The sequence below is a fragment of the Gigantopelta aegis genome, chromosome 9 (genome assembly GCF_016097555.1).
Source record: "Gigantopelta aegis isolate Gae_Host chromosome 9, Gae_host_genome, whole genome shotgun sequence".
In the NCBI taxonomy this organism is placed as follows: domain Eukaryota; kingdom Metazoa; phylum Mollusca; class Gastropoda; order Neomphalida; family Peltospiridae; genus Gigantopelta; species Gigantopelta aegis.
Window position 1 is genome coordinate 27,602,385 of NC_054707.1, and position 16,576 is coordinate 27,618,960.

Sequence of the window (16,576 nt, forward strand, 5' to 3'; positions counted from 1 at the left end):
ATAGATTGAAAGCATCTTATAACACATTTAAATGTTTTTGTATGTCAGGTGTGGAACCAAGGGCAGGATGTTTGGTGTGTTCACCCCATGAAGTGCATCTTTAGCACATGAATACAATGCATTGGAATTTAATGGAGAACATCTAATTAATTGCTTAGCTTGATATTTTTATGGAAGATTACATTAGTATACTTTTGAATACTGTAGGTACTATTTTTAAAAGTTGCACCCATCCCTAGAAAAATCATGCATCTGCCTCCTGTGTGTAATCGTGTATTTATTAGATTTGGGCCAGTATTGCATAATACTCGGGTAGCCATCTGTTGGACTCGCAATTAGGATCCAGTTCTTCATGCACAATAAATAATAATTCTAATACTTACAGTAATTATAATAATTATAGTACATATTACCATCATCTCATTTCAAATCCATATTCTGTAAATATATGTATTAAAATAATACTTCTTTTTTTTAATTATAAGATTTTCTTCTTTCTTCTCACACAGTCAGGTGCATTTCTTCTCACACAGTCAGGTGCATTAGTAATTTTCAATCAAGAAAATTTCAATAGCAGTTTGATATTGGAATTTTTCAAGCATTTTGAAGATGGAAATGTCATACACCCATTTTATTGTTGTTGTAAGGAAATGCAAAGTGACGAGATTGGATTAATGAATTCATTCCAATTCAACAAGCTACCGAAGTATTGTCCCATATATGCCTTTAATGCAGTTCATATACACAATGTTTAGAATCAGTCTTTTGTGGTAGTTTTTCCTTCATTTACAAAAAATACCCATTACAGATCGCTAGCCAAACTTCGTCATTGCATTTGTGAAGATCACTCCAGCTACAAAAGAGTTTATTGTAGAATAAATATTAAGTAATTACTATCCCTTTTAAGGACTTTAATAATAAATTTTAAAAAACACAATCACTATAATGTTTGCACATTTTGTAAAAGTAAACTAAAAGCATTTTAATGATTAAAATACTTACATGCTAAGAGATATTGTGGCACCACACTGGTCAGCACTAAAGCACATCAGTTGACAAATGTTATATTTATGACATAACAGAAGGTTGCACACCACCATTAATTACTCCATGCAATTTAATACAATTTCTGTGCAGAGATGGGGCGATTACATGACAAAAGTAATCGATTATGATTACTTAAGAATGTCATGATTACAATTACGATTACAAGGAAAATGAAAGTAATTGATTACGATTGCGATTACACTGCCCAGTAATCATGATTACAATCATGATTACATTTTCACAAATATGAACTATTTTTGATGACTGTCAAAATTACCAAATGTTTGACATTCAATAGTCCATAATTAATTAATCAATGTACTACAGTAGTGTCGTTAAACAAAACAAACTTTACTTATTACATGGATATTTAAAACATATTATATTTAACGACAAAACATGTGTGTTAATCCCCAAGCTGCTAAAAGAAACCAAAGCATGCCCATTTAATTGCCAAACTGCTCTAGTTCAGTGTCACATAAAACAAGACATATAGTTTACAGTTATCAAAGGTACGAGTTTGTCAACTATGATCATTTGACAATACATCAAAAGTGTTGAATGCGATCGGTTGTACTGTGACAGACTCATTGCTTTTGTTAGTCTTAATGGGAATGGGAACTATTTTAACGTGCCCACATCCTTACGGTTCGGGCACGTCCACCATGGATTCGGGTTCTGGCATAGCCAGTCCACGATTCCATTGGGGGGGGGGGGGGGGGGGAGGAAAGGGGAGGTAAGAGGTTGATGGGGAGAATTACCAAATTCAGTTGGTAGGACCTAACTCAAAAGATTCTAATGGGGACTGGGTACAATTACAATTAGTATGCATCATTAGATACATGAATAAATTTTAAATGCACCATTTCCAAAAAAGAAGAGCCAACATAGGATATTGATTATTATTATAATTTATTAGGTGCTAATTTTAATCGGGCTAATCCAAAATATATTATAAATGCTGTAGCTTTTTTAAACAAAAGAAAACAGCAAACTTAACTCATTCTATTAATCCCTGGAGGACAAGGGGGGGGGGGGGGGGGGCATCACGCCAATCCAGAGTGCGATCCTACACCGGGCTAAGCCCAATGGCAGCTGGGACGGATTTCCATGGGGCAGGCGCGCCGGGGTGGGGTGGCCTCCTACCAGGCAAAACTATCGGCCAAACCGCTTACGCCCTACCACCCCCCCAAAAAGCACCCTATCACGGAAATGGGCAGAATTTTGAGAATAGCAATTAGTAAAAAAAGTTAATAGAATTTAAAAAAAAAGAAAAAAAAAGTTAGCCCAAAAATAAAAAGAATTGACTGCTCTGTCGAATATTTATATAATTTGGAGCATTTTAATAGAACAGTCCAAAATTAAACAAGAGAAAGAAGAGAGGATCGGACTATTTAATAATATTTTTTTTTAAAAAGGAAGTAATTTCGACATAAAATTTTGAACGCAGATCTAAAAGTTTAAAGTCCGATCGATATGTCCACGCGAGTGGCGTCGTTAAGGCCGTTTGGGTGCACAGCTTATAGGGACGAGATGGGTTGCATCCCGTCAAGAAAACCCCTAGATTGACAGTCGATAGACGTTGAAGGTGTAGTGCTGTGCTGAAATACAGATCTTGAGAAGCCGAATCCGTCTGAACGAGAGAGAGAGAGAGAGAGTATCAGACTAGGGTTAGTCCAGTCGTCATGGTTTGGTATAGTGGTGCGGACGGGCCCGACTCCGGAGGATACGAGATGGTATCACTATAAAGCAAGGTAAAGTCTAGAAAAAGAGTAGTAGGGGCCGACCCCCGCTTCCTATTTCTTCTTAGAGTGGGGTGGTTAATCTTCCAGTACTGCTAGGACAGGCTCGGACATGTAGAGACTAAACGCGAACAACCGTGGCGTTCTGCAGAATGGCCGTCATACGAGTCGCGAAAAAACCCCAAGTCGACAGTCGGACGGAGAAATGACGTGGAGGCAAGGAATCTCGCTAAAAAAGAATCCAGCCTGGTGGTGCAGGCTGTCGAAACGAGAAGCGTTCCAGCGTTCAATCAGTTCCAATGGCCGCATACATCCCAGTACAAAACTTCATTTCGCTGACAAAAACAACGAAATGAAGGACCCCCAAGTCGAGCACACGCGAAACAAACACGTCTTACCGCGTGGAGCTCTAGACTGGGAATGTTTTTAGATGAAAGGCGAAGGGCCACGCGGACCGAAAAGTAAGCAATAATATAGAGACGATCTCAACTCCTGTTTGGATTCATCCAGCAAAAAACCTACTCCAAACATTATACATATAGTAAAAGCTATATTAAAGGTAGGGTCAACTCCAACAAGAGCCTTATGTGTTGGAAAGATGCATACCCGGACCACCAACACATACTGACACTTTAGCAAATTAAAAACGCGTAATTTTAGAGTTAATAAAAAAACATTATTATTCCTGCTAACTGGGGGCAGCTATTTTGTTTCGTTTTTGTGACGTCCGGTGGGATAGCTTGGGGCGAAGTGACGTCAGCTCCTGACCATCTCCTGTATGTACAGTGTAAACAAAAGCAGTAATTTTCGACAAGGCGCTTCTCTTTGATCAACCTGACTTGTAAAACAGCATAAATGACGCAATAATATAATAAACTATTTAACTAAATATATTTCAAGTTGCATTAACGGAACAAAATGGGGTTATAGTATTTTTCTCTGTTTAATAATCCAAAGGAAAAATTTACACTATTAGGCCTATTGATATGCTACGTTGGAGCAAAAACGACAACCCACGATACCCAAGTGATGATTTTTCTTTCTTTGGGACTACGTAATTGGTCAGTTCTGTGGTTTTAGATGGCAAAGTCTACTTAATCAATACAGTAATAAACCATGTCCATTACAATTTTAGGGGCGACAGGTAATATTCCACAATACCGGTATTTTTGTGTCTAGACAGCGTCAATTAACTGGTTACCAATCAAATACACACCTGCCAATCAGGAATTACAGGTAGAAGCAACAAACAGCATAGACCAATTAACTAAGAAAGCACTCCGTGTATCATTTCAGTACGTAGATTAATGCATGGGCAAAACATTGTTAATTGTTTCGACTTGTTGTGTAGCCGCTTTGACAATGGCATTTTATTTTGTATTGAATAATAATATATATAGTACTGGATATACTTATTACTGGCTTATTGGGATGTGTATTATTACAGAACATTGCAATGTATGACTATTTATCATCCCGCAAAAACCAGGTAGATTGTGTTTCTCTAGTTCTAAGGCTCATTCCTGGCGTGACGCGTTAAGCATTACGTAACCACCAGCTCGCCAGAGGGCGTACTCACTGAGATGGTACAAAATGGCTGCGCCCGTTATATATAATAGCCGTCACATTTAACCGTTTTATTAATTAACTATACGATTATACGTGTTGATATTAAGCAATAATGTGCATTATATATCGTTAAATATGCATACCAGGCCAAATGCCTTAATTGTCCTCTCCTTTAAGGGATTAATCAAAGGGAGAGCATCACTAACTCCTAAGTAAATAATGTTGACCTATAATAAATATATACGTAGATCTCTAACGTCCTGCGCCAGGCCAGCCGACCACTATACCATATTAGACATAATTAGATAAGTTATATCTTAACCCCTGAGGCCCTTACATATTTAATTATAGCTTTATAAATATCATTTTTACGCGGTACAAATTGGTTTACTTAATTTATTAATTCTAGCCCTGCTCTCGTTTAGGCTCATAGTGACTCCCAGACGAAGTCTAGTTATAATTTTAGTAGTCGGAGGATCTAAATAGGTGGGACTGTCACTATTAACTTTAGGCTTAATTAAATAGTGCCACAGTCTTGTTTTTCGGTCCCACTCTTCTTGCCAAAATGTAATTAGTTTTGTATGTGCTGTGGACATAATTTCATTACAATTTAATTTAATATTAATTTTGTCATCAGTTAAAGCTTTTTTTAGCGTTTTGGTCTGCCATTTCATTGCCAGAGATACCAACATGGGCTGGGATCCACTCCATTTTTACTATATGACCTTTATTCATAATAAACTTAATTAAATTAAGAATTTTTGTGGTGAGTTATGTTTATTAATATTTGAAAGTATCCACTTAAGTGCCAACAGAATTTTAAATTCCCGACTCCTAGTCTTCCTATCAAACTCTGATTTTATTTTGTTCTAGCATGGCTCAGTTGCGTCCTAGCTAGTTCGGTCGCCGGCAACCTCCGATCTCTAACTCTCTTATTTATTAATACTCCCTTGTCCACAGTTAACAAGGTAGTGCGAACTGCCAACAATTTTGGATCAGCCCCCTGCTCTAGAATTAACTCTAGTCTATTACAAGGTAAATCCCCTCTATCAAACACAACTGGTTCAATTCCCCTCTGCGGGAGATCAACAGGTTCCACCACATTTAATTTGTCAGTTGACTTATCTACCATTTTACTGATAACCTCATCCACTCCAAATTCATGGCTCACACACGTATCAGACAAATCACAAATATTCTCTGCGTCTTGTGCTAACCTACTGGCCATAACCCTAGTCTTTACACACGCAGGATACTTAATCTCATCAACCTCACTCTCTTCTATTGGTAACGTGCTGTCTTTAATTAACAGTTGGTCACATTTCGGCTGACAACACTGACTAGTCAAATCATTTCCCAACAAAACTCCTATGTTTTCAACAGGCAAGTCCTTCACAACACCCATAATGACTGGTCCCGTCACAAACTTCGAACACAAGAAAACCTTATGTAACCTGACAACCATATTTTCTCCAGTAACCGAGGTTAAAACCAAACTACGTCCTATGTCTGAATTTTCAATACCAGCTAAACATTCTTGCGTGATCAAACTCTGACTACACCCGGTATCTCTATAGATTGATATAGCCTTAGGACTCAATTCTTGTTTCACATCACAAACCATACCAGTGGACACATACGGGTTTACTTTCTCTGTCATGGGACTAACCATTAACTCTCTCGCTAACGGAGCTGACCTCACTAAACCGACCACTTGCGCGTTATCGCGTTTCCTTTTAAAACAATCCCCGATAAGATGGTTACCCTTTTTACAGTAACTGCAATGTGGACGAAAAGTTCGTGCATTGGCTGATAATGCAGGTCTATCCTTACTTTGCCCACCAGGTGCATTCCTTGCCTGACTAGCTGACCAACTAGATGACTCTCCCCGATAGTTACTTTCCCGGGAAAAACCTGGCTGAAATTTCTTCTTATCACCCTGTTGTAAAGAGCTACCCGGTACTGCCTGAGCTTTGTGTATTAACACGTAATCATCTGCCACTATGCCTGCCTCCTCTATCTTTTTGACATCACGATCCTCTAAATGAATACGTAAGCTAACTGGTAATCCATTTTTAATGTCCTGTAAGATCAACAACTCCCGTAACTCGGTATATGACTCTACCTGATGAGACACCACCCATTTATCAAACATCCCTGCCTTCTTAGCCACAAACTCACTATAAGACTGACCCTGCGTTTTTCTCAACTCGCTATACCGTAAACGATAATCCTCAGGTCGTAATTCATAAGCCCTCAACACTGCAGACTTAACTAGGTCGTACTGACTTGCTCGCTCATCACTCATTGAATTATAAGCTATACTAGCCTTCCCCTTAAACTTAGACACGGCTAACAATGTCCACTTAGACTGCGGCCAATTTAGCTGCTTAGCGGCCCGTTCAAAAAGTTGGAAGAACATGCCTACCTCCTGATCGTCAAATACAGGCACTGATCTATAAGCCTCCGACATGTTAAAACCATTTCCTGCCTCACGTCTAACTTCTTCAGTATTCAACTTTAACTCATGTTCCACTTTTAATTTTTCTAACTGGAATTCTCTATCCCTCTCTTCTCTTTCTCACTCTCTCTCTCTATCCCTCTCTCTATCTTCTCTATCCCTATCTTCTTTCTCTCTATCTCTATGTCTATCTTCTCTATCTCTCTCTTCTCTTTCTCTCTCTCTCTCTCTATCCCTATCTTCTTTTTATCTATCTCTATCTTCTCTTTCTCTCTCTCTCTCTCTCTCTATCTCTCTCTCTATCTTCTCTATCTCTCTCTCTATCTTCTCTATCTCTCTCTCTATCTAATGCACGTTCTTCTCTTTCGTACTCAAGCTTTTTAAAAGCTAATTGTTGTTCCACACTTAACTCATTTATTTCTATCTCTGGAACAATCTCACTGTCTTCCATAACAGGACTATCACCAAAAACTTCCTGGATAATAATTGTCCTTATATCTCCTAAGGTTTTAGCTGATGTTAAATCAATTTCTCGCTCACCCGCGATTTCAACTAACTCGGCCTTACGTGCTCGCTTAATCTCCACTACACTGAGCGTAGGCCTATCCAGCAAATTCTTATCCATGTTTAGATATGACGCACTTATTATTAATTAATTTTCTAGTGAACAACGTGCTACTTCTGGTTAATTTGTAAAATTAATTTATAAAGCCCCCATTTACAAACAATACTTTTTTAAATATGCATGTCCCGTTTCAGATCCCGGACGAGCCCCCAATTTTCTACTCCTGTCACGGGGATTCTATAATACCCGTAACTGAATAAAACACGATTATCAAAATATCTCTCCTAACTGTATATCTATTAGATCTCTCTGTAACAGGCTGTTAAACCCTAGTATGGCTCGTCTCTAGGTATGATCAGAGATACGATCTTATATAAAGTATATATTATTTATAGCACGTTTAGCTCACTAGAAACACAACAAAAACACAATACACTTTGGAATCTGTATTAATCTACGCTGACAAATGTACAGCCGTAGTAGTTAATTAATAACAGCAAAAATAACAACCCAGAACTGATCACTTAATTAGTTAATCTCTAGGTGTCTAGTTACACAATATGCGAATCACTTCAATGTTACACCACACCCACGCGTGTGATAATTGAGAAACGCTTCCAGGGGAACTTAATTAATAAAGGAATTACAGCTCTATTCCTAACGGGTTAATTTTTAATTACCCCTAACTACTCATTCAGTAACCTTGTAACACAGAATTAATACTGGTACCGATCACAATAAAGACAATAACCTACAGTGTACCTAGGTCTGCTAGGATGACTGGCTAAGCTTTATATCACCAAATACTCATATAATGTTAGAACAAAAAGTCTACGATTTACTTCGTCAGATGACCGAAGACACTGTCTAAAGAATATTGGTATAATACAGTATTAAAATATTTAAAAGTCACATCAATCACATCAAGGTTATACACAGAGCAGAAAATATATAATTACCAAAGTCCAAACGGACTAACGTTCCCTCGGAGCCTTCCTATTCGTTCTCCTCGATATTTCTAAAACACTAGCTATTTATTATAAATCAGGATTTTGCCTGGGGGTACAAGGCGGTACCTCACGTATCATCTCATATTCTACATCTACTAGAGTCGGTATATTTCTCTCTGATCGTCAGTCTGGCTGTCGCCAACCGCGAGCAATCTCCTGGCCATAAACAGCACTACCGGAGATATTACGTAACTACTAGCCACATGGCCTCCACAGCTGGACTAAGTGCATATTGGAATGTCCGATCGCGTTGCCCATCTGGGCTTTAGTGCAATGAAACTGCACACGGCCCTCTAACACAATTAAAATCGCCACAGGCGAAACAAACTTAAGAGCATGTACCGTCACAAACATCAAACAAATATTAATTTAATCACTGCCATTTTGAAGTTTTAACTGCTCGTAAATAATTAATTACTAACCATTCTCACTGATTAATTTTACCACTATCACTGTATAACCACTAGTTTCAAACAGTTAATTATTAATCACTGTTCTTTTGAAGTTTTCACTGACGTCAGGCGTAAGTGTACGCGACAAATTCGGCAAATGCTGATTTCCGCCCCCTGACAAGACGCGAACATTTTGAAAATAAAACGTTTCAGGGGTGCAAAAATGAAAAATATTTCACTAGCTCGCCGGATCAGAACTAACTAAAATGTACTAGCCATCCAGAATTTCACCTAGTCCGCCAGCCTAGAAAATATACTTTTGTTTAGCAATATTTTAATATATATATATTTATATATTCTGTCAAAAAAGAAACGCATGGAATTATCTCTTTAATACAAAGTGGCATAATTTCGTTATTTATGATCGTATCACAGTCAAATTTGACATGAGTATGTGACAATGTTCTTGCTATGGACGGCAGTAGAGGCATTTCCGTAAAAAAAACCCAGCGTCGCACGAGGGCACTGGAATCAGTACCTTGTGTGGCCACCAGCAACAGCAATCACTGCGCGACATCTCCTTGGCATAGACTGAACGAGTCTCTGAATCCGGGCACGTGGAATCCTAGCCCATTCTTCCTGCAATGCATGTGACAATTGCGGAAGCGTCTGAGGCTCCGGGTCACGCTGGCGTACACGTCTGTCCAGTTCGTCCCATATATGTTCAATGGGGTTGAGATCTGGCGATCTTGATGGCCATGGCAGCACATTAATGTTCTCATTCTGTAGGAAATCCATTGTTACACGTGCCGTATGTGGCCTAGCATTGTCCTGCTGAAAGAGTTCTCTCTGTCGATCCAAAATGGGAAGCTTGTGACGGCGAAGAATTTCATCCCGGTAGCGTACACCTGTCAGGTTGCCTTGTACGAACACAAGTTCATTTCTGCCGGTGTATGAGATGGCTCCCCACATTATGACACTCCCTCCACCGAATCTGTCAACTTGGGCGACGCAGTTGTTGGCAAAACGTTCATTGCGGCGTCTGTAAACACGTTGTCGTCCATCACGTCGCTGTAGAAGGAAACGTGACTCGTCGCTGAACCATACTCGCCGCCAGTTTCCCACGTTCCACCCCTGTACATTCGTGCACCAGCGAACACGTAAATGTCGATTTTGACGTCGCAGGACGGGGCCAACATACGGTCTCCTAGCCCGTTCCGAAATGTTTGTGCAGACACCCTTCTCAAACCAGGTATGCGTCCAGCAGTGTTCGTTGTTATGGCAGTTCGGTGACGCAAGTGCAGAACCCGGATGTAGCAATCTTGTGCTGCAGTTGTTATGCGAGGTTTTCCACTACTGGGCTGATTGAAACGGCTGGTACCTGTCCCAGAGACTGAAATGGTGCTCTGATGGACGTTCATGTGGCGTGCGACTTCTGACTGCGATTCACCTAACTGGAGGCGGCCTATTGCAATGTTTCGATTCGGCAGGCTTAGTCTTGTCATCTTGTAACTCGTCTACGTCGAAATGGACATGAGGCATCATTGCGAGCATTGCAGCTTTAAATACCCTGGTCCCATCACTACCCCAATCTTGGTTACTGATCGGTTGATGGCTTTTTGCAATAGTACAAAATATGCCCTAGTGTTTAAAAACTAGGGTTTAGATTATCAGTTTCCGTACATTCAAAGTATTTTTGGTCATCGTTTGCGACTGAACATGTTCGGTCTTGTCAAATGCCGTCGGGCTGACTAAAAATCAGTCTCAGACGGCTGTTATGTTTTTCAATACACTACACGACGCAACGCAACTCAACAGTTGAGTTGTGTCGCGTTGTCTAATGTGAACAAGGCTTAACGCTTTGTAACGCTAGACCATACCTCCCCCCATCCCATTCACAAACAAGTCATGCAATGGGTGTAATATAATTTTAACGTCCTGTTTTGCCATTTGGGAAAGCGCAGATACGCATTTCCACTCGATTTATAATCCTTATATATTGTATGTATACGCCTAGCTATAACTACCTACGTTAAACATTGTTGCCGTGACATCTGGAACGTTTTTGAAAAACACAAAACAAAATAAAATATATTAGTAATTTACGTAACGCTGTTAAATACACCCGCTCTAGGTATTCCTAGAGCGTTACGTGCTATTTGAATGGCCCAAATGTAGCATAAAAGTATCACAAACGTTAGAGAAATCAATCACACAGTACTAAGCACTTATTCCACCTAAAACAACTCGGCACCCCCACCCCCACCTCATCCCACTAACCCACCCAAAAAAGGAAAGCAAAAAAGTTGTAATGAATTTAATGAAATCAGTGTCGGCCATGACAAATATTATATTATTCTGTCTCATACGCAAATATATGCGAATGTAAACACTACACGATGAAAGCCTGGACGCAACAACATTGTGGAGAGAATGATTAAGAGAAAGTGTCATACAAATAAATAATTATTGTTGTTCACAGTGGAAGGCTGTCAGAGTGTGAGCTATGGATACTGCATTCACGTGACGCAGTTAGCGTTTTAAGATGACTGAACCTAGAACAAATTGCAACAGAAGGGTTTGTTGTTTTTGTTTAATATTGTTTAGATGACCCCACTTTAATATCATATCCAAAATCTATCCAAATCTGACACCGAGAAAGGTGCTAATTAACATAAATCCAATATGGCCGCCAACACAAACTATGAAGCCGTATATCTCTTAAATGGGTGATTTTAGTCCCCATAAATCTATTATGAGTAGATAGAAATATGATACCAAAGAATTAAAATATCTTGTTAAAAATATCTGTTCCTGGCTTTGATGTGTGTAATTTCAGTGAAATACCAACTCCAGTTTTGACCAACAGAAAGTTAGTGTCTTGGTCTGCATTAACCTTTGTATACTGTTTTTCACCACGAATCACTGTCAGGTGACTGCCACTCCCTAAAACAATACATCCTTCCTGGCCTGTCTTGCAGGAAGACTGCACTTCTCAAGACTGAACTCACTGGATATATTTACATACAGCTCTGATGGCATGTGCTCTTCATTTATTGTTAAAACAGTGATAGTATCAGGTGTTCACGAAAGATAAGCATATCCTTCCACAACTGTGACACCCAACATAAGCTCATTCAGTTGTCGCATCAATTGTTTTCATCTTAATGATGAAAAATATGTACAAATTGTTTACCAAAACAAAATAAACAAGGTTTGTACAAAATCAAAATAGTGTAGCTATAGCATCAGACATCATTTTAGCCAGTGATGGGTCACCATGTCTATTATACAACTTTTGGAATGCATTAATGGGTCTTTAAATGTCATAACCTTGATTAAATAACTTTCATGCAAAAGAATATGGTGTTCTTTGAAACTGGAAAACAATAAGCATGCCCTAAGGTATTTCAGAAGCAGACAAAGCACAAAGGGTAAACTGACTATTGATGATGATAACTAGTTTAACTTGCCCATATACCACTAGGGTTTCGAACACGCCCACCCCGAGTCCGACCCCCGATAAGATCGGTGGCCTGACTCGGGATGTGTGTGTGTAGGGGGGGGGGGGGGAGGGGGACGGAGGTGGTAGTGTTGAAAATGGGCAGAATTTTGAAAATATCAATTTGTAAAAAGGTTAATAGAATAATTAAAAAAAAAAAAAAAAATTACAAGCCAAAAATAAAAAGAATTGACTGCTCGGCCGAATATTTATATAATTTGGAGCATTTTAGAAGGACATTCCAAAAATAAATAAGAGAAAGAAGAGAGGATCGGACTATTTAATAATATTTAAAAAAATTATAATTTTGACATAAAACTCTGAACGAAGGTCTAAATGTTTAAAGTCCGATCTATATGTCCACGTGAGTGGCCTCGTTAAGGCCGTTAGGGTGTGGAGGTTGGCCTACGGCGAATTGATGAGCGGAGAACCGGCAAAGGCGGGGATGAAGTGCTTCCATCTCTGGTCGGCGAGGATGGTTATGACACTCCGGTAGTCGTTGCCGAAAAGGGCCTTGACGATCCTGTGGATGGTGTGGCTATCCATCTCTCTAACTAGGACCGTTTGTCGGTAGTCTCCTTCTCGGCGCTGAGTTAGTACCAACCCCGTCTTGCCAGCTGTAGACTTGATGGTGTGTAGCTCGTAAGCGCTTCCATCAGGCAGTTGTTTCAGCTCTGGTTCCACTAGTCCGCCCATCAGTGATGCCGGATCCGAGGTGTCCCCCTGTACGAACTTCAGGAAGCCGGACCTGATTTTCCCATCTGAACTTTCCAGACGGCTTCCGAGTCGGAGGGGGACGGTGCCTGTGAAGGTGGAGGCCTTGTCTTGTCAGGTTGGTCGCTCGGCTGAGCGACGGCCTTACTCTTCGCAACAGCTCCTGCCCGGACCGCCGCCTTCCGAACTGGCAAGACTGGAGACAGTGGCCAGTTACGTGTAGGCGGTGGCGTAGAGGGAGATGGAGGTCCGTCTGCGGTCGCACATCGGCGCGTTTAGAGCATCCCTCGGTATTGACGGCGGGTCCGGATGAGCTGGTCCTTTCGTCTTGGGCCGAGCCGGGGGCGGCGACGCAGAAAGGACCGCCGCCAGTTTTGTCCCCCCCCCCCCCCGAGCCGCTCCTGGCGCACGTTTCTTCTTCCGCTGTCCTCTTCCCTTCCTCTTCTGCGAGTCCGAGTCGTCGTACACCAAAGTCGCGGTTGCCCATGACCCGGTGTACGCGACGCGAAACTCCAGCAGCGATCCAAAGCTTGCAATCAGGGGGGGGGGGGGGGGGGGGGGTAAGTCGAGAGCACAGGCGACAGCGTCCAGCTTCATCGAGAGTTAGCTTGGAAGAATTGACTATTGGAACGCTGAACACATCTCTTTTGTTAAATATCTTAATCCCCGGTCACACTGTCAAGGATGAGGACGCCGGGTTAGCCACGGATACGATTCGGTATCATTCGTGACAATCCGTTGTGGTCCGCCGTAGAGGTCCGTAGCGGTCCGTAGCTGTCCGTATTAAATCCCTGATCAATCGTAGTAGTACTTGTATGTCCGTGAAAATTTTGAACATGTCCAAAAATTCATCACGGATCGAACAACCGTAGTACATCCTTAATGACCCGTAGAAGAACGTAATAATCCGTTCTAATCCGTAATAAACCGTACTTTAACCGTACTTAAACCGTACTTATCCGTACTTAATCGTAGTAATCCCCGGCCTCAAGCTCCGGCCACTGTCAAGGATCAGGACGCCGGATTAGCCACGGATACCATCCGGCATCATTCCTGACTAACCTGGATCCGGCCAGACGATCCTTGACAGTGTGACCGGGGCTTTAGTTTCAAGGCTATTGCCATTTTCAATCTCTGTAGTGTACAAGTTATCCAAAGTGTTGATGAATGTATGACTGATGGCTTAACTACACATTGGCTACGGAGTGTCAAGCAAAGGTAGGTACATTAACAATTGCCATACCAATATAAACATTGGAAAGTTAAATTAAAATAAAGTAAGTAGCCATGTCAAAATAAAAATATCACAGGTAAGTAAATTAACAATTTTGTATGAAATTCAGTATCTCTTTAGAATTTCAATTAAAGGTTCAAGGTGGAATCGAAAAGATTCCACCACATTTCTTCTATCAAATATATCTTTTAAGTTTGCTTGAGATGATGACACCCAAACCAAATGTGGCTCACTAAGGTTTCAGTAAAATACAGGGCCATCAACTAAAGGTGCAATACACCACAGAGATTCAAAGGGTGATGCTACGTCAAAATTCCCTCCTTACTGCTGTATCAATTTGCCATAAAAATAAAGAAAAGGGAATATTTTGGGATAGGTCCAACATGATCTTTATATGTTATTTAAATTTGACAGCTAGGTATCTGATTTGGTGAAAACGTATTTCCCATCTTCTCATTCTTATAAATGTGTGGATGTAAAAAACATGTTTTATTTAACGACGCACATTTTATTTACGGTTATATGGCGTCATACATATGGTTAAGGACCACACAAATATTGAGAGAGGAAACCCGCTGTCGCCACTTCATGGGCTACTCATTCCGATTAGCAGCAAGGGATCTTTTATATGCATTATCCCACAGACAGGTTAGTACATACCACGGCCTTTGATATACCAGTCGTGGTGCACTGGCTGGAACGTGTGTGGATGTGTTCCACCTCAAGATTATTTGTAATTGGGAAAGGTGCCCCACATAATATTGATAGGTACTTTGTTTAAGTAGAAACCTTCCGCTAACGTCAGATTCAGTCACGTATCACACGTATCTGACAGGGGCGTAGGCTGGGGGGGGGGGTGTTCGGACCCCCCCCCCCCCCCCCCGCTGAAGTAAAATGTCCGCTTTGAGAACTAAAACATACAGCACACCCTCGGTGGTGGATATTTCGACGCACACGCGCGCACACACACACACACACACACACACACCATACATATATACATATAGATATCGCTTCTTATAATCTTGATTGGTCAAATTTTAATCACACGACAATGTTTTGTTACGTCACTGTGTTTGTTTCAGCGGGAAACCTACCATTAGTGACGTCACGACACTGCCGTTCTGCTAGTTAATGAGTCTACCGCTGACATTCAACACACATTACTGACATTGTTTACAACTGTCGCAAATGAAAAGAATGATAATGGATGATAAAAAGAATACCCCCCCCCCCCCCTCGTGTCTTGTGATATCGTAATTTATTAGCACTCGTTGATAAAAGTATGAAATCTGAGGCTTGCCTTTTATCAACTCGTGCTGATAAATTATGATATCACAAGACACGAGGGGAGTATCCTCTATTTATCACAGAATTTTTGGCAATTTTACGTCTTGACATAAGTTGGGTTTTTTCATTGAATCTCAGCGCTAAACAGCCACAATTTAACGTTAGCCTGCAACTTAAAATAATTTTTAGACTAAAATCTCTCCTCTCCTGCTTATAGTCTAATATTGTTTCCCAGTGCAAAATACAAATATGGGAGGGCGGGGGAGGGGGAGGGGAGGGGGGGGGGGGGTGTTTTATGCGGAGATAACGTGCATGGTGTATTTTGATTTTGTAACAATTACCAAAACCGAAAAATGTGGTTTCTTTTTGTTTTCCTTTTTTTTTTGGAGGGTTTTTAAAAAATAAGAAATAAAACGTTTAGTGATGAACGGTAATTGGAAAAATCAAGAAAGCAACATCTATAAAACGATTGTTTTTCCTGGAATTTGCAGTATGAAGTTGTGCTTGAATGTATAATACAGAAGAATGTTTGTTTGTTATTGTTGTTTTTGTTTTTAGAATATTTAATTGTAAAAAATATATGCGGGGTCGGTGTAAGGAATCATAGATGCTCCTAAAATGATTCTGAGACGTCTTACATGTTTTTCTAACTTTTAACTTGTGAGGTTACAAAATTTGCATATTACCCATAATCCATTGTGCAGCAGCCCTATACAGATCTAATCATTAACCTAATCATAGGCGTCGGAAACGGGGGGGGGGGGGGGGGGGGCGCACAATATGCTTTGTTCCCCCTCATTTTACAAGCGATCAAAGTAAGGATTTGAAGGACCTTTATTATTTATTATAATTTGTTGATTTTTTATTTTATTTTAATTTTTATTATTATTCTTTTAAAATTATTATTAACAGTACCAATAGCAAACCTCGGCCTTTTTGGTAAAGCTTAAGGCAAGTAGGCCCTAGTAATTAAACTATGACGTAGACTAGTTCATGGCCATTTCGATAATGTTGTGCCGCTATCTGACCCTAGCGTGTGATAGGCTCTGG